Below are 26,371 nucleotides of genomic sequence, written 5' to 3' on the forward strand. Positions count from 1 at the left end.
GGAGCCTGGAGACAGAACGTGTGTGCACATCGAAAGGAAGACTCTTCAGCCTCGGGAAGGAAGCCTGCAATATGACACAACGTGGAGGAACCTCGAGGTCATTGAGAGTAGTCAAATCAGCCCAGATGCAGAAAGACCAATGCTGCGTGATTCTACTTACATGTTGTATCTAAAGTGGTCAAACTCACAGAAAAAAGAGCACAGCGTGGTTTATTGCCAGAGATGAGGGGCACGTGAGGAGTAGGGTTTTTTTTTTTTTTTTTAAACAGGGACCAAATTTCAGTTACACTTGAATAAGTCCTAGACACCTGCTGCCCAATGTCATTAATACCATGTGCCTGAACACTCAGGAAGATGGCTCTTCTGTTGAGTGCTGAGGAATGCAGCGGTCTATGGAGAAGGTTGTATTTGTTACTTTCTTTTTGCTTTAGTAAAACACCATGACAAGTGACTTATGGAAGAAGAAGTTTCTTTGGGCTATGGTTCCAGAGGGAGAGCCCATAAGGGCAGCGGAGGCGTGTCAGTCAGCAGGCGGCCAGGGCAGGAAACTGAGTGACCATATCTTTACTCACATGCTAAGAAAGCACACTGGAAATGGGCTCAGAAACCCACCCCCAGTGACACACTTCCTCCAACAAGGTCCTGCGTCCTAAAGGCTCCAGAACCTCCCCAGACTGTGCCACCAACTGGGCACAGTATTTGGGTATTTGAACACACAGTTGGTGTGTTCAAATACCTGAGCCTACAGGGGACAATTTTTCATTCAAGCCACCGCAGTGGGCAATTGTGAGCTATGGAACACTGTGCAGGATACATTCCGACTCAATTCAACAAGAAGATTTAGAGGTTCAAGAGCAGAGCAACTCAAGAGCGTGGATTAATTAACAGCTCCACGGGGTCAAGGAGGTAAGACCCATGCCCGTGAGATGCTTCACTTCACCATCCCCAGAGATTTGCCACATCCCAAGATGAGAAACAACCACGACAAAGTTCTTAGGAGAACTAGGGATCATCTTTGCTAATGGAAAGATTCCTTCTCAGGGACCACTATAGTCCCTCCTCTGGCCAGAGATGAGTTCAGTTTTTATGCCTAAATTCACCATTGCTCAGAGTCATTAACACTCTGTGTTGAGAGCAGGTAGGGGAATATCAACAAAGACAGAGTATGAACAACAGTGAAGAAGTCAGGGTGGCCATGAGGAACCCACCAAACAGGCCTGTGGTTTTTTTTGACACTTCTTGTTTTGAGACAACCAAGTGCTTTCTTGACAGTGAGGCTATTATGCATGTGGTCCACAGAGATGAGCACACACCCGCAGTGAGAAGAGGGTGCTACCACACCCCAGCTCAGCCTGGTGCCTATGGGCTCTGAAGCAAAATTCCCAAGTGAGGGCTGCCCCCCCCCCATAGCTCTTCTGACACTTGGATGTCAAAAGCATCAAATGCCGGAGTCGGAACACGAGCAGGAGAAAAAACAGGGTGGACGGCCGTCCAAACAGACTGACATCCTGCTGGAGACATGACTAGGGTGACCCTGCCAAGCTCCCCACAACCCCTGCTCCCCCACAACCCCCGCTCCCTCCCCGTATCTGACAGGAAACAATCCCCTGCTGGCCCAACTGCTCTCCAGTTACAACTTCCAGGAATCTATTTTCAGGAAGTGAGAGCATTTCCAGAAGGAGCAGCAATCTCAGGGAAAGGAAGTGCTGCCCTGCACAGGAAGCTCTGGCGGGGAAGCTGTTGTCTGGGGCAGGTGGCCCTGGCATCCTGAAGGAAGTGAACTATCGGCTGTCTCACACTTGATGGCTGCTGCTCAGAAAAGAAGGTCAAGAGTCACCTTACCTTACTGTGAACTTCAGACTCCCAGTTAGAGGACTTTCAATCTGGCTAAAATAACTGTTCAGAAGGAAGAGATCTGGGCGATGCTATTATTCTCCTCAGGGCTGCCCAGAGGCCCCGAGAGGGTCTCTCTAAGGCTCTGAAGAGTCAGGAGGGAGCCATGCCATGGAAAGTGACCCAGTGAGTGTCTGCTCTCTGCTCACTGATGGGAAGGATTCTGGAATAGAGGGTTGGCCCCCACATCCCTCAACTGCCTGGATGTAGGTAGCAGATGTGGCAGCTCTTCAGATTTAGAACACAAGTGTAATTGTCACCCTGTCTTGCTTTCCTGAGAAGCAGAGGGTCTCTGGTCTGCCTAAAACTAAAGAGCAAGCTGCTTCAGCCTCACACGAGCTTTCTAGTTAAAGATGGTGTCTGTGCCCATCCCAGTATTCTTGCTAACCCAAGAGAATTCTCCAAAACATTCCAAGGAACCCATTTCTCCTGGCCAGTATGTGACTTAGATGTGAAGTTGACATGGACCCTAGCCTTGATCCCCAAGTTATAGGATGAAGCCTACTGGGGGCTCCTGAAAAGGAGCAGGGTAAGGGGCAGAGAGAGAGAGAGAGAAAGAGAGAGAGAGATTGATTCTCCATCAGCCATCTCTTTTCTAGTGACCTCTCCAGTTCCTCAGTGTTAATCCTTTCTCCTTTCCGGTAGACAGAACATGTCTGGGATCCAAAACCTGCCCAGACTTTGTGGATGCTTTCCTCCAAATGTATGCAGCAATAAAGGTAGACTGGCAAAACCTTGGAGTTTGCCTTTTTATTCCCCCCAAGGATTAAAGGAAGCTAAGGCCCCTTTCCCACTGTTTGGTTTGACCCAGATTATAATGTGACCGTCACTGGTTTAAGCTGGAATATGAGAGATCTAAAAGCAATTGTCAGAAAGATACTGTCTTACATCTTGAGAAGAAACTACTTCCGAGTGGTGTGGGGTTTTTATTCCTAGGAATCTGTAGAGCTAAATGCTCTTCATCCTAGAAGTGCCCCTGTCATCATTGTTTGGATCCTGGTTGTAAGACAGACATTGTAGGTTATTACCCTTAGGGGTGTGGTTGATATATTGTACACCCCAATAAACTTATCTGGGGGTCAGAGAACAGAACAGCTATAATATTAAACATAGAGGTTAGGCAGTGGTAGCACACACCTTTAATCCTAGCATTCCAGAGGCAGAGATCCGCCTGGATCTCTGTGAGTTCAAGGCCACACTGGAAACAGCCAGGCATGGTAACAAGAGCCTTTAATCCCAGGAAGTGATGGCAGAAAGCAGAAAGATATTTAAGGCATGAGGACAAGGAACTAAGGTTGGTTAAGCTTTCAGGCTATGAGTAGCAGTTCAGCTGAGATTCATTCTGGATGAGGACTCAGAGGCATCCAGTCTGAGGAAACAAGACCAGCTGAGGAACTGGTGAGATGAGGTGGCTGTGGCTTGCTCTGCTTCTCTGATCTTCCAGCATTCACCCCAATACCTGGCTATGGATTTGTTTTTATTAATAAGACCCTTTAGGATTCATACTACATAGGGGTGTTGGGGAAATGTCTCCCTGTGCAAGCATGAGGATCTGAGTTCAAAGCCTCAGCACCCATGTAAAAAGTCCAGCATGGCTGCACATGCCAGTAATGGGGGTCAAGACAGGCAAGAGAATGGGAGCTTGCTGGCCAGCTGCCATAGCCCAAAGAAGGTGCTTCTAGGCGAGCTTCCAGTTCAGTGAAAGACCCTGCTCAAAGCAATAAGGCAAAGGCTTATTGTGGCTTCCTCTGGTCTCTGTGGCACACACACTTGCACACTCACACACATGCACCACACACACAGCACACCTCTCAAAAAGGAAAAGAAAATTACCCCTAGGAGATCTCTTCGGTAATCAAAGCCTCAGGCTCTGATCTCTGGTGGCATGGGGAACGCAGGAGTGAAGAGCTCAGTCTGTAGCTGGGCATGGTGGCACACACCTGTAATCCCAGCACTTGAGGGGCAGAGGCAGGCAGACCTCTGAATTTGAGGCTACAAATCTACACAGTGAGTTCCAGGATGGCCAGGGCTATACAGAGAAACCCTGTCTTCAAAAACCAAAAACCAAAAACAAAAAAAAAAAAGCTCATTCTGTGAGTCATACCCACCATATTTTTTTTCCTGTGAAACTAGACTTTGTTTCAAGAGTGACCTTTGAGATGAGACATAATATCAGCTGACTGAGAAGACTGTCCCCAACAGTCACAAACAATAACAGTGAATGTCTACCAAGACAAGTTATGTTCTGTCTTTTAAAGCTGTCCTTGCTGGTATGGTTGAAAGAGTTACCTTAGCAGTCATGTGCCTCTGTCCTCCATGTATCACAGAGCTCCATACAGATACAATCACCTTCATTCACTACAAGCCAGGCTGTCACATCCGGGCACCAATTTTGTCATCACACAAATCCAATCCTTCCAATTTTCAGTACTGGCTTATATTTTTCCAAGTTCCTCTAGAATTCTTAGTCCTTGAGAGTGGACTTGGAGGAGTGGAGTCACATCTGTGCTCTGATATCTTCTGAAAATGCATTCAAGGTGCTAGATACTCTAGTGAGCAAACCAAAATTATTGTTCGGAAATTAGGCTATAAGCTGGATCCTGAGAGGGCAACATAGTCAAATACGTTGGAAGGATCTGCTTCCACCAGTAGAGGGCGAAAGTCGTGGGGACAGTCTTCCTCTGTAATATATCTGAAGTTGTGCCAATAAGTCAACAGGGGCAAGGCTGTGAACCCTGAATGATACTCCAGCTAAGTCTGATAGTCCTTCCCTTGGATTTCAGCATAGTGGCTGTGTGTTACATTAGCTCCCTGTGACTACATGAAACTGTGGCTCATTAATTTACAAACAACCTCCACACCAGTTAAAAATACTTGCAAGATATTATTTACAATTCACTGTTTTTCTCATAAAAACCAGACAGTCAAAATAACAATTATAATAATGAACACTGATGTGGGAATTCTAGAAAAACGAAGTCGCTTAAATGCCTAAGAGTGTTGTTAGCCATTGTTTAATGGCTATGTGCTGAAGACTCAGCAGCCAACACTCTCATCCCAACCACATACGCATCCCAGGAAGCAGCTACTTGTGGAATATTGGGCCCAAGCCACACTATGTGAGAGAGAGATGACACTCAGATTCATCCTCAGGGTCCCTTGCCCTGAGCTAGCTGCCCTTGTCAGTCACCATCCAGGCCTTCATTCGTTCAACAAACCTAGAGACTCCACCCAGTCCTTGCTGTCACAGACACAGTAACAAAAGACACAGGCTTCTCTTTTAAAGAACCACAGAGATTCATAGATGAATGGTTGTATTCTGGTTTAGCATGGCCAAGACAGAGAAGAGTCACTCCGTGTGGACTGTGGTAGCTTCCTGGGTGGATTAGCTTCCCATGGCTGGGATAAAATACCTGGCATAAACAACCTAAAGGAGGAAAGATGGGTTTGATGCTGTTGTTTTGTGGTGCTGGGGGGTGCACCCAGGCCTGGTCTTTGTGTGTGCTAGGGAGGCGCTCTACCCCCAGCATCCGTAGGAAAGATTTGTTTTGATATAAATGATGAACTGGTCCTGTGGCTCTGGGCTTGCTGTAGCACAGGACAGCGTGGTACAAACATCTGGTAGAGGAAGCGTGCTCACTTCACAGCAGCCAGGAAGCAAAAAAGAGCATGAGGAAAGGGGGCTGGGTTTCCAATACCTTCAAGGACATGTGCCCAATGGCTCAATCCCTTCCACTGGGCTCCATCACCTCCAAACAGCACCCTAGGATGGAGAACAAGACTAAAAGACAGGAGCCCTTGGGTAATGTTCCAGATCCAGGCCACAGCAGAGAGCCAATGAACACTCAAGTGGGAGGCAGCCTTGATGGTACCATTTATTTTCCTATCACGTGACCCCAGATGTCAAAGTCTACACAGAATAAAAATGGAGGTTGGGCCCAGTTCTAGCTTGCTTTCTATTGCTCTGACAAAGACCCATGACCAAAGACAACCTGGGGCAGGGGATGGGCTGACTCAGGGAGGGAATAGTTTGTTACATCTTACAGGTTAGAGTTCCTCAGGAAGGGAAGCCGCAGCAGGAGCTCAGAGCAGGAACCTGGAGCAGAGGCAGGAACTGAAACAGAACTAGTACTGCTCATTCAACTTGCTTTCTTCTATAAGTCAGGACCACCAGCCCAGAGCTGGCACCACCACAATGGGTTGCCCCCCATCCCCACCATCAATCATTAATCAAGAAAATGCCCCACAGATTTTCCTGCAGGACAATATAATGAAGGGATTTTCTCAACTGAGGTTCCCTCTTACCTGATGTCCCTGGTTTGTGCCAAGTTCACACACATACACACACATACACACACACACACACACACACACACACACACACACACACAAAACCTAACCCCGCTGCTGTCTCGGTTCCTACCTACACAATGATCTTGGCAAAGCGGTCCCTGAACTAAGGTTTTAAGGCCAATTTAGTCGAAGAGTGAATGGGGTCTTGGCGGTGTGGGGTGGAAGGATTCTAAGTCCGAAGAACACCTTTGGCAATGGACTACTAAAGCAGAAAGGTCCCTGTGGCCGAAGCATGGGTCTGAGGAAAGCTGTTGACAAGAAGGCCTTGAAGAAGCACATGCCAAGAAGCACAGATGTTATTCCGAAAAGCTGAGAGGGAAATGACAACATCAGAAATGTGACTTCAGAAGTCTTTTTCCAGCAGTGTGGAGAATGGAGTCAAAGTCTGCAGGTCTGAGGCTACAGAGAGAACACTGGGGGCTTCTGCTGACCCAGGAGATGGATGGCAGACTAGAAGCCGCCGGAGACAGGGAACATCCAAGTTACTTGAGGTGCTTATTGACTAAGTGGTCATCAATGAATGGGAGAGGCATGCCCCAGGGATGACTCAAGGATTCTGGCCTGTGTCACCAGGCAGGTGGTGACATCATTTGCCCTCAGTGAGTTTCAGGGGTGAGTCTCCAGCATCGGGGGCACATAGATGCTGAGCATTCCCGGGCTGCAGTCAGCATGAGCATGGATAGGGAAGTGATAAAGAATGAGCTGGGAGGAGTTGCTAGGCAGCAGGAAGCTGCACACGCATGACTGGAGTTCAAAGGTGAGATCAGCCCTGGAAGTATGGATTTATGACACATTGTCCTTCAGAAGAAGGAGAACAGAAAACCAGAAGGCATCATGTCGGCGTCCTGAGAAGCTCCACAGGTAAGGGGCCAATAGGCGAACCGGAGTCTTTGAGAGTTTTGAAAAACTGGCAAAGACAAAATAAAACAGAATTGTAGAGTGTCCGGGGGGGGGGGGGGGCAGCCCCGTCCTCTTGGAAGCCAAATAAAATAAGGACTTATCAAAAGAAGGAGCAGTAGTCACGTTGCTCTCTGGCAGGAATCCTGAAATTTGTGACGGAAGTGCGGCTGAACTCTAGGAAAGATGGAGTTGAGAAAGAGGCCTGGCGGGTGTGCTGGAAATGACCCACATGGGCTCCAGAGGACCCAGCGCTGATGGCTCAGGAAGTCTGTAAGCTGGTTGATAACATAGCCATTATTACAAGTTAAATGATACAAACTTACAAATTGAATACTTTATGTTAAAAAGAAGGGCAGTAAACAGCGAAGGCACATCACTTCCTTATTAAGAATGCTTTCTTATTGCCGATGCTGCCCAGGTTATTCACATACATTCTACCTGTGCATAGGGACTGCTATGTAACCATAGGCTACTGTGCATCTCTTCCCAACTTACTCACTGGCATGTGGATAGCTCGAAATCGGCTTTGGTGAAAGTGTTCATCCCATGGGAATCAGCAAATGTACACCCTTTCTTTCCAGACAGCTGCCTGTTAGTGACAGGAAACCACTGAAACTGAGCCTTGGGGTGACCCGCCCCCTTCTTCCCCGTGGGATGTATCCAGCAATTCAAGTCAAGACTGACCCACAGTAGCACTGATCGCAATCCATCTGTTAAAGCCGGTCACGGGTGGGTGGAGCAGAGACAGCCCCCCACCTCAGAGGTGCTGGTCAATGGCTCTAGAGAACTATCTAGGTATGGCCAGCCAGTGGGGACACAGGGGACTTTGTGTCACAGAGGAAATAGATCCCAGCTTCCTGGCTTGACACTGAGTGCTGGATTCTAGGCCCAGAAGAAATCCAGAGTCAGAGTAGACATGTAGCTGGTCGCCTGCACGGCACCTGGATAGGGAAGAAAGCAGCAGCAGATGGACTTGGGGCCCCATTCCCATGTGAAGAGGGATCCCCAGCATATCCACGGGTTCCCTTCCCATTGCCTCTCAGTCTGGCCACACAAACCTATTGGAGGCTATGGGGTACCAGAATGGGGAAGGTGATACCTGACAGCCAAGCAGTGGGAAGTGAGGTTATAAAAAAGAAGGGGGTAGAGGGACGGGGAGGAGAGGAGGATGGATAAGGAGGAGGGGATAGGGGGAGGGGTGGAAGAGGAGAGGAAGGGGAAGGGGGGAGGAGGAGAGTGGGGGGAAGGGGAAGCAGAAACCAATAAAAATTAGGTTGTTTTTTTAATTCGTTGGCCAACATGAATCATTGACGTCTGAGTCACTTGCTACTCCTGAAGGCCCACAGGGGACAGAAAGACAGGAGGACACAGGGCGAGCTGAGCACACCGTCTAGAGAGAATTTAAAAAGAGGAAACCATCCACGCGGCCTAGGTTTTGTTACTGTTTTCACTGCGCAGTTCTAACCAATAGCAGCAGCCCCTCCCGCACACCCCTCCCTCAGCCCAGATGTGCAGCTCTGGGCCGCTTCTAGGTAACCAGTTGACTGTACTGGGAGAGCTGACACACATGTTCTTCTTCAGTTCCTTTTTGTGGTGCTAGTTTCGGAGAACTTATTTTTGGAGGACTGGGGACATGTGTCACTTTTCCAGTCAGAGGACAGCATGTATCAAGACACCCAGTGCGCTCTCTCTCTCTCTCTCTCTCTCTCTCTCTCTCTCTCTCTCTCTCTCTGTGCCATGGTTGGGAGAGAGACAGCCAATTCCAAGTTGCCACTTTCCTATTGTCTAGCGCTACCCTACATAACAGGAGGTAGTTAAAACATAAAAAGGAGGCTTTTGGAAGAGACTTGAGTATAAGGTAAGGAAGGGTTGTCTGAAAGCAGGATCTGGGGTATAGGAACAGCAGCCTAAGGAGTGACCTGGAACCTTTGATTCTCTATGTAAAATGGAGCTCGTGACACCTGGCCAGTACCCTGGGCTATCGTCAGCACCCTGCAGAGGCAGGTCCTTGAAGAGATGATACACCTGTGAGCACTTATAGTCGTGTCCCTTAGGATTCAAGGATGAGAGAGCCCGGTGAGAGCCTCTTTGCGCATGTGAAACAGCTTTTGAACTGGAATTTCCATTTCCACAGCGAGTAACTGTGTCTTAGGAAAAGACAGAAGATATCAGAGTGAGAGCTGAGGTCGGGAAACTGAACGAACCAAACCGTGCAGTGGGTAAAGGATCAAAGGAAAAAAAAGCTTCCTTGGGAGTGTTGATGGAAAAACACAGCGCTCACCTCAAAGGGGATAAGAGATCGCTTATCTGGAACTAACATGAGTGCTGGGAACTCAAGTTACCCCAAGTTCCAAGTTCCTACATGAAAGCTGTTCCATGAAATTTTATAGTCACGGAACAAAGATCAAGGCACTTCGAAAATGCATTGATGGGAGCATTGTGGGCTGTTACAGCACAGGGGAGACATCCAGGCTCTAGGCCTCGGGAGCTAGCTGGTGCCCTTTGGTTGATGGAAAATAGAGATTTGTTAAGTTAATACATTCCAAGTTTTGTATTCCAAAGGTTTTTTTTTTTTTTTTTATCTGTAGTAAGGAAGTTAGGTGGGGAAATGGAAAAGGAAATGACTATTTAGTGATCTAAAGATACCTCAAGATAAATTATAATTAAGCTCTGGATCTGCAACATTCCAAACTCTCCAATCATAGAAGTTTTAGTAAGCTTTTGCAGACACAGCTTCTTTCCAGGGATTCTCCTTCACAAGCTAGAGGCACAGGTGGATGCTGCAGCTATTTGAGCCCAGATGCCTGTGCTGGGCTGGGAAGGAAGAAAGGGCGGGATGCAGGACAGTGCCCCGCCCCCACTTACAAGCAGACAGATACAATTTGTACCCAGAAGTCTCTTTCCTCTCATGACTTGGCTGCAGTTTGGAAGACTGAATGTCTCCTCTATAAAGGAGGGTGGCAGAAATCCTCAGAACCTCATCAAACGTCCCAAGGAAACAGAAAATAAAACAAACAGAACACACACTGGCCTCTTTCCAACTCACTACTGTATGAGGAGGGAAAGTAACGTGTTCTACGAGCCTTGTAAGCGTCTAGGGAGAGGGACCCTGTCACCGAAGATGATGTTTATTGGTGTGTCTGCCTCACAGGCATGGGCAGCTTACCCAGGGAATGAGAAGTTCCCCGAGAGCTGACTTTCAATGGCCTTACACTGTGTCATCTGTGAAGAACAGTAGCTATGCAGAAGAATGGCCGGACAAGGTGACAGCTTCTTTTATTTTGGGAAAGTAAATTAATGGCAGATAAAGGAAGCTAGAACAGCATGTTGATGTTGACTCCCCTGCTGCCACTCTAGGCCCTGTAGGGTACAAAGTTGTCTTTGGCGTTGACCTTTGTCCTCTCTAATGGGAGAGGGCCAAGGCAGCTTCCTCCTTTGTGGCTTCACGTGCTGATTTAGGCAAACAGCAGGATAGAGAGCTCACCTATATCTTGCCTCTTCTTAGGCACTTGAGCGCTGACCCTCATATGCCAAGGAGGTGTACTTTGTCCTGCCCTCCCCCCAACCACACGCAGACTGTGCACTTTGGGGTAAAACAAGTCACGTTGGCGAAGCCCTGTGAGAAGCACAGCCATGTTGAAGACACCAATGCCTCAGACCCACGGGAATGGCAAGGTCTTCCTCTGGTCTGAGTATATATGTTGAAGGAATTGACCTTCTCTAGAACCAGTGCATTCAGAAAGTACCAACCACAGCTTCCTCATCCCAGATAACTACAGCCTGAAACTGCTCTCCTACAGAGACCTCTTACCGAGATTTGCTAGCCCATGTCTTCATCGATGCTGAGCATAATAAATGCATTGAGTTTCAGGGCTACTGCTGGAATGCTCTCTCCATCCAAGTGCGTGGCTGCTCGGTCCCAGCTTTACATTATACCTATCAGTTCTTCATTCTTCATGGTGCCAGTCCAAGTCCAAAGCCATGTGGGTTGTGGTGGGAAGTCCTTCCTGAATCAGGGTGACAGTGGGGGCATAGGGACAATATTGATTGACAAGTTATCACCTTTCTTCCTTCTGAATACTCAGTGATGGGAGGTTGGGGCTCCTCTGGCATGAGGTAAGAAAGAAGGGGTAGAGGACAGCTGCCATGTGTTCCCAGGCCATGCCAGCCCATAATAAAGACATTTTCTGCATAGATCTCCAGACCTTCTCCATGCAGTTTAGATAGGCACAGATAGAGACAGGTCACTGTGGAGAGAGGCCCACAGGCAAGTTGAGGCATACAAGGGGACAACCAGATCAGATCTACTGAAACAGCCAGCCAAGGGGTGCACATGGCCTGGAGTGGGCCAGACAGGAAACCGTGATTCTAGTGGCTCACTTTTCCTGCCTAGAAACAGCAGGTGAGTATCCCTGCTGCATGAATCTATTCTTCATGACTCATCCCCTGCCTGTGAGCCTGGGTGATTCCACCAGCAGCTCAAACCACCTATACCCCTAACAACTTCTGATGCCTGGGGACTTGACAGTCTGTCTAAGTCACAGTTCCTCAAAACACTAAGCTGTGGCAGTGTGAGACTTTGTGGGTTAGGAAACAAGACCAAGGTCTCGCTACGCTCACTGGCAAATCCAGAACACCCCTCATTAGATCTCTAGGGTGGTCCACAAGCTGCTCAGCCTCACCACTGCTTTTTCTGAAAATACTGTATTTATGAAGCCTACCAGAACGTTGGCAGGCAGGATTTCTAAGGCAGACAAGGCAGGAAAGCAGCAGTCAGGGCTCACTGGAGACGCTGACAAACCGAAACGTCAAGGTTGCCGGATAAAACTCCATGCCCACATAATGCAAATTTATACTTGCTTTGTATATGCACTCAATGAAGTTAGTTTTAACTCTGAAATTCTGGGTCTAAAATAGCCTGTGGTGGCATTTCCTATACCTGCACCCTTCTAGATGTTTCCATTCACCGCCCTGCTCATATTCAGCAGTTCTTAGCTAAGAATGACTGACAGATACAGAAAAACACAACCATCATATTGAGTCCAAAGAGCTTTTCCTTGATAAAACTATGGAGACAGGTCTGGAGGGAGGGCTCAGCAGTTAAGCTTACTGCTTTTCCAGAGGACCCGAGTATAGATCTCAGCACCCACATTGGGTGGCTCACACCTGCCTGAAACTACAGATCCAGGGAATCCAACAGGATCCAATACCCTTTTCTGGCATCCGAGGGAAGGGGCACACACATGGCACACACGTAGAGAGACTCATACACATATATATATACATAGGTAAAATTTTCAATCTTATTTTTTTTTAAAAAAGCTAAGGAGTGGATATGTTGCCGAAGCTGTAACTAGAAAACAGACTTCTCTCTGACCCACCATAAGTTGGCTCTCTGCCCCCGGCCATGTTCAAAAGCCTTTGTTATAAATGTGTAGAGGAAGTAAGCTGTAACCACATTGGGGCTAAAAACACTACTGGTTGCTGTATGTGGTTTTTGTCAATCAGTTTCAGTACATCACATTTCCACCTCAGATGTCTGATAACAAGACCAAGATTACCCAGGAGAAGGATGTAGTATCATACAACACCTACCTAGGTCGTCGGCCTATTCCTTGAGCTAACAATGAATCATGTGTTGACATGGTGGAGGCATCACGTGGAAAGTACAAAAAAAAAAATCTGCTCCGTAGTAGGAATGAACCAGGAATGTTGTGACAGGGGAGTGGCCCTGACACGTCCTCGTGGAGGCCAAATGGCACTAAGACATTCCTTTGCACTGTATGGAATGAAATAACCAGGTGTCAAAAAAACCTACGGCCTCGTCCTTGCAACACGAAGCTGTAAAATGTGCTAGCTGCACCTAATAGCCTTTGCAAAAGATAATTACAGATTCCAAGGCTTTGAGCGTCTCCATGGAAATAATTCAAACTAACCAAAATAGTAGCAGGCGCTGCTGGAAGCCTGGTGTCCGTGTGTGGAGACAGGAGGAAAGCCAGGAATTCGCAGGCCAGCGAGAAGCAGAAAGTGGGTGCTCCTCAGAGGCAGCCTCCAGCTCTGATCTCCTCCACAGAGACCTAGATCTGTGTCCACACTGACACCCCCACGCCTCTGCCGAACTGGAGAGGCTTCAAGTGTTTTGTTTTTTTTTTTCAATCATTTGAATGTAGCTGAGTAATTTTCCAGAGGGAAAGGACTTGGAACACACTGAGTTAGCATACTAAAACAAGAGCCAGAATTTTCACATCTGCCCGTGTTCCCTCCTGACTCCCTTGCAGAAAGACTCATATTTCCTCATCAGGGAGCTTAGGATAGAAGTGGGATGCTGGCTGGGAACGCCTGTTTGTAGCCTTCAGTGCATCAAGCCTCTTTTTAAAAAGCCTTGGGCCCAGGAGATGATTGGGAGCACATTTCCCCACTAAATCATTTGTACAGAAAATCTTGTAGAAGCTGTGTTTAATGAGTTATCACAGTCATCAAGACAGCATTTACAATAGATGCATATTTTACAGAAGATTTTTAGTGAAAGAAATAATTGGTTGTGTATCTTGTCACTAATTTAGCACTGACTGTAGCATAGTTTGTTTGACCTAGAAGTTCCTATAAGAGTTCTTTCTAAATTGTTTTGAACCCTGACCTCTGGACACAAACAGGGACAGCCACTAAGTCATGTGTCCTGCTTACAATAATTACAAGAGGTTGGACTGACATATGTCACCTGCCCCTGTCTATGTGTTGTAGACTGGAGTACACATCCTGTCTGGCTTGGCCACTCCATGGCCTTTCTAGAAAATGAAATGGGACACGTAAGTCTTTCCTATCACTGGATTTGCAATGTGTCAATTTGAGTACTTCCCACATCCATGCGCTACAGTCCATGGCCTCCACCGACGACGACGACCGTAGAAGCTGGTCTCCAGACCCAAAAGACAGAATCCCCACAGCTCTTAGCCATCAGTCCAGCTGGTCCAGAAGCCCGGATTCCGCTCAGTCCTGGCTCTGTCTTCTTTTTCCTTGTTTGTTTTGCCCTGGGTGATTTTTTTTTTTTTGTCCCATGACTAAAACGGCCCATTTAGTCCAAGTTTGTGGCTTGGAATCGTCTCTTTCCTGGGGCTTAGACTCCAGGCATTGTTGACATCTCAGCCTTGCAGCTTATGGCAGGCACTGGCTCAGAGATGTCTATTCGGAGGTTTCCTGTGGCAAGAGTGTGGGATCTGGCCCTGGGAAAGCCGAGGATGTGAACCTAGCAAGGGCTCTAGCCTTAGTGGATCACTCTCTCACCGATCGTAAAATGAGAGACATCTCAAAGTGACCGTGAGATGAAGTGCAAAGAGCTGCCACTATGGGGTTAGCCTGGGGATAGAGCCCACTCAGCCACTCCTCAGAGCCTCACCCTCCTCCCTGGACGGTTCTGAAAGTAAAGAATGCAGGTAACTGCACCAGGCATGTGTCAAGGACCAATAAAGACAGCTTTATTGTTCCCATTGCTGTTACCATCCTCCTACTGTCGGCCTCTCTTTTCCTGGTGAGCATGAGTGTTCTTTGTAATCTACAGGACAAACTCAGAAAAGCCCCTTAAATAAAAAGCAGCTGGGGTGGCTGGCCTTTCTCATACTACTCAGTGAAGGCATTTAGCTCTCTGGCATGAAAAGCCCCGACTCTGACCTGTGCCTCTTGCATGAGAGCCATAGAGCCGTGGAAACACACTTTTTCCTCCTTGAAGGGAAAAGGATACAGCAAAGCCAGAGGACACTTAGACAATTAGAGAGACAATTAGACCTGTGTACCCAGCCTGGGCCACTTCCCCAAATGAGGATAGTGCCTGTACACACTCACAGGCTCATAGACACACACACACACACACACACACACACACACACACACACACACACCATACACATATACCCTATACACCACACATACCACACACACACATACCACACACACACCATACACACACACACACACACACACACACACACACACACACACACACACGCACGCACACACACGCGCACACACACCACACACAGGTATCTACCTTTAAACATCTGTATGAGGTGTTTTTATTAGTATGAACTTCCATGTGTTTTTTCCTCAGCGATTTTCCTGCTGGGTTATCATTATGGAGAAAGATAAGTCATCTTTGCTTAATATTTAACACCTCATTTAGATTTTTTTTAGGAACTGAAATTTGCATTCCATGCAAGTTGAGGGAACAGTTTCTGAGAGTTCAAATGTATCTGAATCCCAACTTAAACCGAGATCTTGCTTCCTCTTTAACCAGAAATCACTTTTAAATGATAATGAAAGGGGCTTCCCTCTTCAGGTTATTTTTAAAGGGGCACATACACTTTCAATACAGACGCAGTTAGGGTCTGTGTTCCCAGTTTCAGGCCAGAGTCAGTCTTCAAACCCTCCTTGACAAGTGTCAAGCCATGAAGTCCTCAGTGGTGCAGACACCAGGGCAATGTCTCACACGTGTGAACTCTCAGCTAACCCAGGACAGCTGGTCACTCTCTCTGGCGCTTATCTGACCCACCCTGTCCCTGACACTCAGCCTCACTGAATGAGCCAATCCCTGCCTGGTCAACTTTGTAGACGTCTCAAAAATGTTCTCCCTTTTTTTTTCCTTACCCATATGGCTGGTAGTGAATACAATGGGAAGGGGGAAAGTGTTTGGGGACAGACAGCCCTGTGGAGACAGAAGTCATGGCTGTGCACACGGCCTTGGAGTCAAAGGCAAGACTCTCACGGCAAGACTCTCACTCCCTTCATATTCCAGACCCCAAAAGCAGTGAGCAGCAGCCTCCTCGGTTATCATCACCACCTCTGTTTTGGGGTCATCAATGGCTAAGTTTTCTTTTTTAAAAAACTGTGTATGCATTTTAAGAGGATCCTCTCTCACTCTTTACACCTTGCCTCACTTCCTCTCCACACCCTGTCTTCTATGGTGGGCGGAACAGAGAGAGGAAAGCAGTTTCCTCTTTCCAGCTAGAGGAAATACATTTGCAAAGAAAATGAGCCCCAGCAGCAAATTCCTCTTGCCTGGTGCTTTGAAAAGTAAACTTAGCTGAGGAGGGTTTGTTTGTCTTGTTGACCAAAGTAATGAGTGTGTACCGATACAGGCTAGAAATATAAAAGAATTTTAAGACATGCGTAATCCAAGATAGTACCTTTAGAACCATCGTTAGGCCCAGTGGGATGGCTCAGTGAGTAAATATTCTTGATGCCAAGTCTGAAGACTTATTATGTTCAATTCCTAGGAGTTTCAGGGTAGAAAGAGAGAATCGACTCTGGAAAGGTATTCTCTGATCTCTATATGTGCAGTATGGCATGCCCCTCCCCGAAAATAAATAACATAAAAATGTGTTTAAAACATAGCTAATACCAACATAAGCAGTAGAGATCTTCAGTGAGAAAAATGGCGTCTGATGAGTCACATTGTGGTTCCATAATCATTTAGAACTTTCTATAGGACTTTCAGCAAACCCATTTCCCTTACTACTTAGTGACAACAAAGTTCCCCTCCAGGACACTACATTCACAAGGAATTCTTGAATTCATCCATCCTTCTACCAGAAACACTTGCAAAATTCTATTACAATGCATGTACCCTGGGAACAAATAAATGTCAGGCACTCCTTTCATGGACAGGAAATACACTAAACAAGAGTTATGCTTCACACACACATACACACACACACACACACACACACACACACACACATCCCACAACACATAACATTTTAAATAAAAAATAGAGCCCTAGGGACCAAGGACTCAGAATATGAGCTCTATGAAGGATTTCAGATTCAAACCAAAACTCCATGTGAAGCCAGAGACGATGATATAGGCAGAGGTTACAGAGCCTGGAGCTGCGAAGCCAGAGAGCAGCTCTCTTGGAACAATAGCATGGTAGAAGGCCAATTTAGACCCAGCAGAGACAGAGGAGAGCACAGCAGGAGTCGAGGACGTCTAAGTCTTGGTGGGGGACCAAGGCAGAAAGAGGTAGGTGATGAAGTTCATAGTCAGGTCTTGTGCCTTCTGCCCAAGATCAACGGCCACATGCCAAGGCTCTTCCAAAGTGGGAGGACAGGCCTTCAGCTTTGAGCTGGGCAGGATGGGGAGCAGATGGATGCAGGAGAGAGTGTCTGGAAGTTTGAGACAGAGGATCAGGAGAGGGAGAAGCCAAAGTCTGAGAAGTCAAGGCCACACGCAGCATGGAGGTCGCTGGGAGATGGATGACATGTAAGGCAAGAACTGGAGCTCTAGCTTCTACTTGTTGATAGAAAATGCTTAGGTTCTGAAAGCAGCGAGGGCATTTTTATTTTTTTGCTGGCTAATTTTATGTCAACTTGATACAGGCTAGAGTCATCTGAGAGGATAGAGCCCCAGGTGAGAAAATGCCTCCATAAGATCAAGCTGTAGGCACGCCTGTAGAGCATTTTTTTAAATTAGTGATTGATAGGGGAGGGCCCAGCCTATTGTAGGTGGGGCCACCCTTAGGCGGGTGGTCCTCGGTTCTATAAGAAAGCAGACTGAGCAAGCCATGAGAGCAAGCCAGTAAGCAGCACCCCTCCATGACCTCTGCGTCAGCTCCTGCCTCCAGGTTCATACCCTGTTTGAGTTCCTGACTCCCTTCAGTGATAAACAGAGATGTGGAAGTGTAAGCTAAATACTTTCTTTCTTCCCAACTTGCTTTTGGTCATAATGTTGCATCACAGCAACAGTAACCCTAACTAGGACAAAATTAGTATCAGAATAATGGGGGTATTGCTGTGACAGACCTGACCACGCTTTGGGGAAGATCGTGTGAGGACTTTAGAACTTTGACAAGAAAAGCCATTGTTTAAAAGCTGATGAACTGTTCTGTGGGAGCTCAGAAGATAAGTGTTAAGAGAAATGCAGACAATGGAGGCCTGGCTTGTGAAGTTCCAGGGGAGTTTGAAAGTTACTTAAAGACTACTGGGGTTGCTGGGCAGTGGCAGCACACACCTTTAACTCCAGCACTTGGGAGGCAGAGGCAGGTGGATCTCTGAGCTTGAGGCCAACCTCGTCTACAGAGTGAGTTTCAGAACAGCCAGGGTTACACAGAGAAACCCTGTCTTGAAAAAACAAACAAAAGACTCCTGGGGCCATTGCATTGTTGTTATTTTGAATTAAGATCCCATGGTTCTGGTCAGCTGGAGCTAAAGAGTCAGGCCTGATGAACAAGGGACAAGCACCCTTGAAGTAAAACCTTTGTTTTACTGGGACAATGAATGCTGGTCAGCTGGAGCTGAGCAATTATCTGTGATTAAGATGTGACCAGCATCAGGGAGGTGAAATCTTCTGGGAAGGGTTTCCTCAGGGTCAGCACACAGAAGCTGTGTTCCAGAGGCGGACAAGGTTGTATTTCATCCACTGGCAGCTGAACTTGGTGGTGTAAGAGTCACCAGGTGATGCTGGCTTTGAAGGCATTAGATGGGGTCATGGAGAGCAGCTGGGTCTTGGCAAAAAGAGAGGTTATTGGAGACAGTGCCATCTCAAGAAAAATAGCAATTGAAGGGGTCACAGACAGAAGTTGAGGCTTGGCACCATGAAGAGAGCCTATGAGAGGCTATTGATGAAAGCACAGCCCGGTTGCAGCAGAGACCCCAGCATTTTGGAGATGCCAGTACCGTGGGATGACCACCATGAACAGCAGCAGCAGTGGAGTGGAGCCAGCCGGAGCCCAGAGGACAAGCTGTGTGTGCTGCAGAGAGTGGAGCTGAAACGGTGACCCACGCCCCTTGAAGGAGCCCAGAAGATCGTGAGTAAATCCCGGATAACTGGACATTGGCTTGTTTACACTGTTGGAGTTTGACTTTGCTTTGTTCAGATTGTGACTGTGCCCTGGTTTTCCCCTCTTGGAGTAAGAAAGTATTTAACTTATTTTTGGTTTTATAGAAGCCCACATTGAGAGACTTTGACTTTTAAAAGAGATTTTTTTTTTTTTTGGATTTTAAAAGAGATTTTGGACCGGGCGGTGGTGGCGCACGCCTTTAATCCCAGCACTCGGGAGGCAGAGCCAGGTGGATCTCTGTGAGTTCGAGGCCAGCCTGGACTACCAAGTGAGTTCCAGGAAAGGCGCAAAGCTACACAGAGAAACCCTGTCTCGAGAAAAAAAAAAAAAAAAAAAAAAAAAAAAAAAAAAAAAAAAGAGAGAGATTTTGGATTTTTAAAGAGACTAAACTTTTAAAATGTTTGCATAGGTAAAGAATATAGGATTTTTACGTGTAGTGGATAGCTGTCCTGTCTATGACCTTGAAGCACCACCCCCTAGAGATGCAGCAGGTAACTGCTCTACCTGCCTATGACCTTGAAGTACATGTCCCAGGGGTGTGGCCTCTCCATACCCTTAAGACCTGGGATACATGTAGGTGGGCTTTCTTGGCTCCCTAGTGGGACTTGGATGCTGGACTGACTCAGATGGTCAGAACAGTGTTCCAGAACCTGCGACAATTCTGTTTTGTACAATGAGTTTTTCTCCCCTAATAAATTCCTCTGCCCTTTAAGCAGACTCCGTGGATTTCTCGCTTTGTTTACATGTGTAATATGTTTTATATTTGTGATATTTATTAATCAGAGATTTGGAGGAGGAACCAAAGAAGGAAATGTTATATTGTAATAAGTTAAGTGTTTATGTGTCAAGTTGGCAAGCAGTCAATTGTGCTGACTAATTTTATGTCAACTTGATACAGGCTAGAGTCATCTGAGAGGAGGGAACCGAACAGAGAAAATGCCTCCATAAGATCAGGCTGTAGGCAAGCCTGTAGAGCATTTTTTAAATTATCAATTGATGTAGGCAGGCCCAGCCTATTGTGGGTGGTGCCACTCTTTGGCTGGGGATTCTGGACTCTATAACAAAGCAGGCTGAGTAAGCCATATGGGGCAAGCCAGTAAGCAGCTCCCCTCCATGGCCTTTGCATCAGCTCCTGCCTCTAGGTCCCTGCCCTGTTGGAGTTCCTGTCCTGACTTCCTTCAGTGACAGATAATGATGTGGAAGCAAAAGCCAAATAAATCTTTTCTTCTCCAACTTGCTTTCGGTCATGGTGTTTCACCACAGCAATAGGAACCCTAACCACAACACATTCCTAGGGCAGGCTGGCTCCTTGGCATATGACCTGAGCTGCTGCACCATTGGGCCCCACATTTTGTTTAAAGGTATGCTGTTGCCATATTGCAGCACTTACTAGTTTTGAACAAGAGGTAGCCCTGCCTTCTCACTCGATGATAAGCCTGCAAATGACATTACTGATGCAGCCGAGGAGGGCTGAATGTTTTCTCCATGTTTATACAAGTCTCACTTGGCTGATGGTCCGTGGATTCCATGAAAAGCCTCCAGACTGTGCATTTATTTGTCCAGGCAGGCAGGACCAGCATGCAGAGAAGGCTCCTGGACCCACCTTAGTATCGTTGATATCTGAATGTCAAGGCTAGTTTGTGAATAAAGTTCTTGAAAGCACAGCATAGAGAATACACACACACACACACACACACACACACAGAGCTCACTGAGGACACACACTTTAACAACATGAGCTTTGGGTTCCCTACTTGAGTAAGACAGAAATTTTCTTTATCCAACTTTCATTTCCTTTAATAAGTCACACTAAAAATTTCCATGAATTAGTCAAGGTCTATGGAAAAAATTAACAATTTTTTTTAATTTAAAAATGAGAAGACTTTTAAAAAAATGAATGATTTGTTTTATTTGGCTAAGGATATTATAGAATACATAAGTTTTAATCTAAAAGAAAGTTATGATTAAGAAGGTTTAAAAGAAAATTTATGAATACATTTGTGCTTGTATTTCAGTGAGGAAAAAGAGAATGCATTACTAAAACTTCAAATCCAGTGAGATACTGATCATTTGAAGAATGTTTGGATAGCCACTAAAATCACTATACTAAATATCCTTTTCTTGAAAATAGATTTTTTTTTCCTCATACATTATATCCTGATTTTGATTCCCCTTCCTCTACTCCTCCCAGTTCCTCCCCACCTCCTCTCTGATCAGATCCATCCCCTTTCTGTCTCTCATTTGAAAACAAACAGGATGTGTTATCCCTTAGAAGTATAATAATAAAATAAAATAAGACAGAACTAACAAACACACTGGAGTAAGACAAAATGAACAAGAAGGAAAAGAGCCCAAGAAAAGGCACAAGAGACAGGTACAGACTCAGAGACCCACTCATTCACACACTCTGGAATCCCATAGTAAAACAGAACTATAAGTCATAATATATATCCAAAGGACATGTAGGGTAAAAAGAGAGAAAATATGTACATATATACAAATAAAATAAAAATTAAAAAATCAGATAATTTTTTTTAAAGTCCTAACACAATATTGGGACAAGGAACCTCCAAAGATGCCTTGAGTTCATTTTCTGTTGATCATAGGCAGTCTACCCTTAAGAGTAGCAAGTTTCCCCAGTGAGACTCCCTTGGAGAAAACTGAATTTTCATTTGCAAGTGGTTATCAGCTGGAGACTGTGTCTGGGTTAGGGGTGAGGGGGCATGTGTCCACTTCTCCTTTTAGTTTTAGGGCCCTATCTGGTACAGACCCATGCAGGCCCTGTGCATGCTGCCTCAGTCTCTGTAAATCATATGTGTGTCGATCCTGTTGATTTAGGGGACCTTGTTTTCTTGATGTCCTCCATCCCTCTGGCTCTTAAATTCTTTTCACCTCCTCTTCCAGAGAGTTCCCTGAGCCCTGAAGGGAGGGATTTAATGGAGACATATTTAGGGCTGAATGTTCAGAGGTCTCTCACTGTCTGCATATTGTCTGTCTGTAGGTCTCTAGATTTGTTCCCATCTACTGCAGGAGGAAGCTTCTTTGATGATGGCTGAGCAAGGCACTGATCTATGAGTACAGCAGAGTCATTTTATCACTATATTATTTTAGTAGAACAATAATATTTGGTTTTCCCCTAGGTCCCTGAGCTTTTCAGTTTCTGTTTCTTGGTCATCTAAGTATGGGTTCTATCTCATGGAGTTGGCCTTAAATCAAATCAAATATTGGTTGATAACTTCCACAAGCTTGGTGGAATTGCTGTGGCATGTCTTACAGGCAGGACACTATTGTAGATCACTTTGTAGCTGGGTTGGTGTTTATTTCTCCTGTGGTAGCGTACAGGATATCTTCCTATACCAAAGACAGTAGAACATAGGAGTGAAGCCTCTATGTAGGCACCGGCTTAACTTTCCATGTTTAATGAGTTGTGTAGATGTTGTCTTCAGCAATAAGGCCTTGCTGTAGATCAAGATAGTCTTGGCAACAGCCTGGGTTGTTTGGGGGTTCCAAGGGGACCCCTTTGGCCAACAACTCAATTAAATGTAACCTATTCTTAGTACTGGAAGCTCCATTTGGTGATTAGAGATGTACAGATAGGGCTCTATCTCCCTCATTATTTGGTGATTTAATTTAGATTGCCTTCATATATGTATATATTTTAGGAACCAACTTCTATATTAGGTTTCCATACTACCTTCAAATGGCCTTTAATTTTAGCTGTCTCTCTCCTTATTTCTTCCCTCATCCCCTCCCCTACTTTATCCTCCTGTTGCAGGCCCCTCCCCATCATCAGTAACTATATATTCTATGTCTCTTTCCTAGGGAGATCTAAGTGCCCCACACCCCCAGTCCCTCTATATCTAAACTCTGTGGTTCTACAGATTGTATCTTGGTTAACATTGACCTAACAGATAATATACACATATAAGTGAACACATATCATATTTGTCTTTCTGGGTCTAGAATACCTCACTCAGGATGACTTTTTTTTCTAGTTCTATCCATTTACCTGTGAATTTTCTGATGTCATTTTTTAATGGCTGTGTAATACTCCATTGTATAAATGTATCATTTTTCTTTATCCATTCTTCTGTTGAGAAACATCTAGGTTGTTTCCAATTTCTGGCTATTATGAATAGAGTGGCAATGACCATGGTTGAGCAAGTGTCTCTGTGGTAGGATGAAGTGCCCTTTGGATATATGCCCAAGAGTGGTATAGCTGGATCTTAAAGTAGATCAATTTCCATCTTCCTGAGGAACCACTACACTGATTTCTATAGTGACTGTACAAGTTTGCAGTCCCACCAGCAATGGATGAGTGTTCCCCTTGCTCCACATCCTCACAACCGTGAGTTATCATTTGTTTTATTGATCTTGGCCATTATGATAGTATAAGCTGAAATCTCAAAGATGTTGAACATTTCTTTAAGTGTTTCTCTTTAAGTTTCCTCTAAATTCTCTGTTTAAATCTGTACCCCACTTTTAAATTGGGTTGTTTTCTTGATATACATTTTTTTTTCAGTTCTTTATATATTTGGGGTTTTAGCCCTTTATTGGATATGTAGTTGATAAAAAATATTTTTCCACTCTGTAAGTTGCCACGTTGAATGATGATATCCTTTTCCATGTAGAAGCTTCTCAGTTTCATAGGTCCCATTTATTAATCATTGATCTTAGTGCCTGTGTTAATGGTGTTCTGTTCAGAAAGGCTTTTTTTGAACCAATGAATCCAAGGCTGTTCTCCACTTACTCTTCTATCAGGTTCAGTGTGTCTGGTTTTATGTTGAGGATTTTTTTTTTTTTTTTTTTTGGTTTTTCGAGACAGGGTTTCTCTGTGTAGCTTTGCGCCTTTCCTGGAACTCACTTGGTAGCCCAGGCTGGCCTCGAACTCACAGAGATCCACCTGCCTCTGCCTCCCGAGTGCTGGGATTAAAGGCGTGCGCCACCACTGCCCAGCTATGTTGAGGATTTTAATCCATTTGGAGTTAGTTGAGTTTTGTACATGGCGATAGATATGGATCTGTTTGGATTCTTCTGCATGTAGCCATCCTGTTTGTCCAGCACCATTTGTTGAAGATGCTTTTTTCCAGTGTGTATTTCTGGCTTCTTTATCAGAATTCTGGAGTCCATAGGTGTATGGGTTTACGTCTGAGTCTTCAATTCTGTTTCATTGATCAACATGTCTGTTTTTGTGCCAATACCAAGCTGTTTTTATTACTAAAGCTCTGTAATACGATTTGAAGTCAGGGATGATGATACCTCCGGCGGTTCTGTGATTATTCAGGGTACTGAGGCCTGGTGCTTTACCCAACTCCTGGCGGGCCTCACTGGGCAGCCTGGGAGTCAGGCTCTTCAGTTTCTTCCACTAAGAAGGAAGTCAGAAGAAGCAGTGCAAACCTCAACAGGAGTGGCACAGTTAATGGATAATTAGAGAGCACACTCCGCAGGAAGCTGATAAAGCTAAATACTGTTTTCCTAGGTGCTCTCAGAAGGAAGACTTTATGAGCATCATGGGCCAGTGACTCTCAGGTGACTTGTGAATGTGGCCCCTGACTGGGTGTGTCTCCGTCCTCCCAGAGATGGACTCATCAGCATCCTCATGGGATGATGTGGCCTAGAATGTGGCCTTGCAGGGCCAGAACTGTGTCCGGTTTTTCAGAGCACAATGGAGACCCAGAAGTTGCCTGTTGGGTTTAGCAGTTCTCCCAGTTCAATAGGAATTTCAGAGAAGTCACAGGAAAACACTTTTCATGCTTTGCTTTCCCTACAACAGTCACATGAAACATCATTTCATAGAAAAATTATCAGGGCTGAACAGATGGCTCAGCAGTTAAGAATACTTACTGCCCTTGCAGAGGATTCAAGTTCAGCTCTACATGGTGGCTTACCACTGCCTGGAACTCCAGTTTCAGCTGACCTGATATCCTTGTCTGGCCTCCTTCAGCACTCACTACATAGGGCTAGACAGATAGCTCAGCAGTTAAGAATACTTACTGCTCTTGCAGAGGATTCAAGCTCAGCTCCCAGCATCTACATGGTGGTTTACCACTGCCTGGAACTCCAGTTTCAGATGACCTGATATCCGTTTCTGGCCTCCTTCAGCACTTACTACATACCCGTAGTGCACAGATATACCTGCAAGCAAAATCCCCATACGCATGCAGTAACAATACAAATTACAGTTGTCATCATCATCTACCTGGAAGTCCAGTTTAATTGAGCCTCTTGTCTCTGTCTTTTCACTAAACCAGGCCACCCTAGTGTTCCACAGTGTCACATTGACTAGGCCGTTTAGAAGCATGACCAGCAACTCGTACCATTGAGAACACACAAATCTGCTGTTGGTGGCAATGTGGCACCCACAGTATGTCAACATTCCTTTTAAACTGGGCCTGTTAGAGACACTACTCACTGTATTATAGAGATGTGGCCCTAGTTGTCAGGTCGTGTCCCCCCTGTGTGTCTACACAGAACAGCCGACTGTGTAACTGGGACTCTGTGATGAGGACAGGGTGCTCCAAAGGACTGAGCTCTGCCCTGTGTTAGAGATGGGCTAATCCGAGGCTATTCATGGTTTTCAAGGTTAGAAAATACTCAGCAACGGAACTCCCCATTTTCAACCAGTTTACATAGGTTGCCAGTAAATAAGGCACAGAACCCTGAAAACTGGGTGTCCCATGCACACCCCTTCTCAGTAGTCTAGCTGGGATCCCGAGATGGCCATGTGGTCATGTGACATGGTCTGTGAGGTTGTCCTCCAGAGGAAGCCTCGGTCCAGCTCATGTGCCTCCCCAAGGTAGAGCATGTTTACTGATGGCACCAGATGGCTTTCGTTTCTCACCAGATTCTCTGGGAAAGGTTGACTGTGGAAAATTGGGCTCTAGTGATGAGTAAGTAACCCAGGAAGAATAAGCCTTGAGATAATGGAGTTTGTGCAGGCTGCAGCTTCTCTGTTTTCCCTGAGAGAACTTCCCCAATTCTGTACTTTATATGCAGAAAATATCGTCCTGGTTGGCTGGAAGTAGATGTCAAATGCATAACAGCAGTAATGCCCTGTGTGTGTGGAGTGGGGGGGGGGGCGTGTGTTTCTGTGTGTAGGGGATTGGAATACATCACCCCCAAGCATGCTGCTTTGTCATAGGGTGGTGTTAATTTGAGCCAGAGGCAAATGAAAACAGATACCACAAGAAGTCTTCCCAGGGCTTCCCTAATCTGATGAAAAGCAGGAAGTTATGAGACTCACAGGCCACTACATGTCCCTTCTGGAGGAGCCCTGTGGCTCTGAAGAAGACACCAAGCACCACGCTGGGTCTGTAAATGACACTTAGTAAAATCATTTTTTCTGCTTTTAGTTTCCCTTGGGTTTTCAGCTTTAAAAAAAGCCAAGCACCATACTTA

The 26,371-nt window shown here is 45.9% G+C and overlaps 1 long non-coding RNA gene across 1 annotated transcript; it reads left to right on the forward strand.

Moving 5' to 3' along the window:
• The first annotated feature begins 820 nt into the window (after positions 1-820).
• Positions 821-2,626, forward strand: LOC131918317 (uncharacterized). Its single transcript, XR_009380945.1, has 2 exons — positions 821-906; positions 1,658-2,626. It is a non-coding gene; the product is annotated as an uncharacterized LOC131918317 (long non-coding RNA).
• Positions 2,627-26,371: the final 23,745 nt, after the last annotated feature.

The sequence above is a fragment of the Peromyscus eremicus genome, chromosome 8b, assembly GCF_949786415.1.
Source record: "Peromyscus eremicus chromosome 8b, PerEre_H2_v1, whole genome shotgun sequence".
Taxonomy (NCBI): Eukaryota; Metazoa; Chordata; class Mammalia; order Rodentia; family Cricetidae; genus Peromyscus; species Peromyscus eremicus.